The sequence below is a fragment of the Populus euphratica genome, unplaced genomic scaffold, assembly GCF_000495115.2.
Source record: "Populus euphratica unplaced genomic scaffold, PopEup_1.0 scaffold103.1, whole genome shotgun sequence".
In the NCBI taxonomy this organism is placed as follows: Eukaryota; Viridiplantae; Streptophyta; class Magnoliopsida; order Malpighiales; family Salicaceae; genus Populus; species Populus euphratica.
In genome coordinates, this window is record NW_011499891.1 from 571,720 (window position 1) to 576,119 (window position 4,400).

Below are 4,400 nucleotides of genomic sequence, written 5' to 3' on the forward strand. Positions count from 1 at the left end.
AAATATGTGTTTGTTAAAAAGAAAATTTTCTTCCTTTGTTTCACTCTCTCCATCAGATCTTCCTACACAGTGGAAAACAGCCTCCCCCTCTACCTCCCATAATCCAGAGGAATAGAACAACCAATAGATCTGTTGGTGCATGACAAAATTCTTATAGAGTAGTGAATAAGATAAATGTTTTCCTGGCCAAGTATGAGCCGAGACTTCTCTTGCTCCTGCAATAAACAAATACTAGCCTTTTGTTCAGGACACGGTATCTGCACTTCATTCCTTTTATCACTATAGAGTAATTTCATTTACAGGCGAATTACACAAAAATCAGGTAATAACAACAGCGGACCATAAGCCTTAAATCTAGCATTATTAATGGCATAAATAGCCAGAAGAATCAAAAGCTGGAGGACAAAATAAGATTGTTTTCACAGCATGTCGCTAGGTATTAGCAAGCCTGTCATGCAGAAGTATAGCTATAAGAAATCATAAAGAAAAATGAGAACTACAAGAACCATGGTGAAGATGAATAAATTAGCATCTAACTTGAATATTCATGGAACATCAGTCATTATATTCATAAGTAGCACTACAGCTTCTGTACTTACAGTTTTAAATAAAAAGATTATTGTTTCAGTGTGAGATAGAAGAAACAAAACCACAGACCAAAGTATTTTAAACATCAGCGTGGACAAGGAATGTTGTCCTATCCAAATACCTTGTGTTCAGTATAAGATCATGTAAATCATATCTCTTGTTAACGAAAGCACACTGAACCTCTCTTCTTTTCTTTTTAATCAGCAGCATTTGGACACTTTCTCCAAAGCATCAAAAACATTTTGCAGAGTTACCTCCTCCACAATCACCACCTTGTCTCTCGATTTAGACCCAGAGCCTATGGATACCTGCCTCCGCTTCACCCCCAACACCTGTTGGTTGAGAGAACCAAACTTGTGAACCTTTTTTGTACTAAAACAGAGGTTCTCTACATAAATGCAAGATATCACGACAAGAAATTGTTAATTTTCATAAATAACTCCAGTTATTCAACCATGTTTACAGTTGTGATTGAACAGTAAGCACCTCATTATTATTTTTTCAGAAGATTAAATGCTCTAAATCACACTTATCGCTATGGAAGAGAGAAGCTTTTCATCTATTATTGGGCTAAGCCAGGGATCCCAGTTGATTATATCACTCATGAAATCACATCCTCTCTCTTAAAACATTTAGTCTTTCATCCTCTCAGTTTCAAACTCTTCCTAGCGATTCATGGATTCAAAAAGTCAGTAAAAAAATTATTATTACCACATGCGTTCAAAATTAACTCAATCCTCAACTTGCATCAAATAATTACACCAACTTGATGAAATAAGAAAATGCCAGTTACACTATCATAATAAAAACTCCCAATAGAAGTTAAAAAAGTGCCAGCATAATAATCGACACATGCCATGATCCCAAAAAAAGCATCAATATTTGACTGCTTCCAAATACTCTACATTAAGCACATTGATGCTGTTTTCCAACTCAATGTGCATGTCTAGAATCCAGCAAATCCATCATCAAAATACTGATAGGCTAAATATAAGGACTATAGATTCACCATTCCTTTAGCATGCAAGCCCAAAGACAAAAATAAAACCCTCTCTAATTAATTCATGAACTGTAAGAATCCGTTCTACCGTTTCTCTCCAAATAAATATAAAAAAGGCCACTTTCATCCCCCGCCCTCATACTACAAGTCTCCTTTCCTCTAGAAAATTCAGCCAAAACCGTACCAACTCAAAATATTTCTATCCATATGCGTAGTACCAAAACATCAAAAATTTTGACAGGCATTGATTAACATCACACATGCCTGTAAAATTTGATGAACCGTAAGAATCCGTTCTACCGTTTACATCAAAGAAAATTGACAGGCATTGATTAACATCACACATGCCTGTAAAATTCTCGAAAATCAAGCCAATAATCCTTATCATAAAAAATTAAAAACGAATAACCAACTTATAACGAAGGGGAAATTAAAAAAAAAAAAAGAACTTACAGAGCTAATGTAATCAAGAAGTGCAGCATTAGCTTCACCATCTTTAGCAGGTGCATCTATTTGCACCCCCACCGCTTCATCACTCAAATCTACATACAATACCAGGAAGGAAAAAAAAATTGAAGCTTTAATTTTTAACCTAAACAAGAATCAAAACAGTCCTTTTGAATAAACCCTTATGAAAAGAATTTAGTCAATTTAATGCTATATTCATTGCATTTAGACAACTCGATTAAATATAATTCAATAATTAACATACATTATAATTACGTTATCAAAGCTTGTTAATAGAGAAAATAATAGCCAGGTCTCATCCTATTTTCATCAAGAAGGGTATTGTGCAATATATATGATGCTCAACCTCACTCTATTTAATTAAAGTGAAAAAATAAAAAATATATATAATTGAAAGAAAAGAAAAATCGAACTAAATGTGAATAATTAATATAAATAAAAGAGCAAGAACTTTCCCTCTTCAATGTAGATTGCACTCTTTAGTTATTTATAGTGCACTCTTCAATTTTTAAAAAATCAAAGTTTAGCCCCTTAATTTTTCAATTATTATATATATTTCAGTTTTAAAACTATATTTTCATGACGTTGTACTTTCTATATATACTGAAAATAACCGGGAAATATACGAGTGGATGACGTCTCTTACGCCTGGAAAAACCTACCCATTAGACACCCATTTTTTTTTGGAGAAAAAGAGGTTCAAGCATGCAGGCAACGGCTTATTGCTTTTGGATCAGGCAGCTGCAGCTACGATTGGGAAGTGACCAAAGTTCAAGAAATTTCAGACCAGGAGTTGAAGAAATTTCAAAACGATGTGCCATCAACAACTATATGGTTCATGGTACAGCCATTAAAGACGACACCAACAAGTTCAGTGACTTGAACTGCAGGCATGCAATGGCTTGGAGACATCATTAGCCCCGTAGTTTACGACCCCATTCAATGGAAAGAAAAAGTGATCAGTTGGAGGAACATAAACTGGCTGGAGGATGTCAGCCATGGCTACCCCATCGGCCATGGCATGAACAAACTGGGCTCCTGCATTGTTGTAGTCAATGAAACTGGAGACTCTGTTATCATCATGTTCTACAGTGGCTAGACAACCTTCCTCTCATTCTTCTTCATGTTTTTAAGCTTTGTTCTTGAGTTTTTTTATCTTGTATTACTGTGTTGATCCCACACCATGCACGCCAATTTAACTCCCAGCACGAGAGGGGTGAAGAAATCTAGAGTCCGAGAAAGTGACGTTTTCAACTGTCTGTCTATGTTCTCTCTTTCAAGAGTAAGGTTGCTATCGAGTTGTAACCAACGAAGATTTCGTGTAATACTGCTAGCTTTCTCCCAAAACAAAGCATGCATGGAGTTTGGTCATGTTCTTAATTGCAAGTTCAAAGAATAAAACAAAAAATTAAGGCTATTCTTGATGATATTGTTACAATTTATTAAGCAATAATAATCTTCACAACAAGTATGATGTAAAACATAAATCGAAGTATTTTCTTCTTCTTTTTTTCCTATACCAACGATCCAATCACTATCTTTATATTTAGAAAGCTCCATATTATATCTCAATGACCACAAAAAAGAAAAGGCATCGTTTTGCATTCCTTTGCCTTATATCGGGATGCATTCTCTGGGTTGTAAATGAGATTGGGATAGACTCTCCATAGATCTACTCAAACATTGTACATGATATCAAGTCAAGTAACCAAGCTCCCCTCGAATCTTTTGAAATTAGTTGAATTAACAAAATCATCACCTCTCTCATCTTTCACGAGGAGCATTAATCTCTCGTCCACCTGGACAAATTTCTTCAAGACATCACTTGGAATGCTTTTTTTACGAGGAAAAAAATATATTATCCTATTAATTTGATATCAGAAAGTAAGTTGGCTTCGTTACCAGCTCAAGTTGTTGCCAATAAAAGCTAAAATCATCCACATATAACCACAGGATAACTTATGAAAGTTACTCTCAAGAAAATACGAAACAATGCGAGTATATCATGCTCTAAGTGCTTGCTTTAGACCATCCAAAATCTTTTTTGACCAGTAGACCCTTTCTGTCCCTCCAGTAAAGCTTTCAAGTTGTTCAAAACACATCTCTTCCTCAAACAGACCATTCAAAAAGAAAATTCCACACCTATTTTATAAATATTCCAATGAGTCGTATAGTCAAAGAGAAATAATCATACGAAAGGTATGAGGTTCTAGCAAGATGAGCAAAAAGCTAATGATAGTTATTTTCGAACCTCGGAAGGTTCTTGTTTTCAAGTGCGGGTTCAAGTGCGGGTCTTATAATGGGATTCTATTCCAAACTTGTCATTGAAATCTCCATTTTTCAT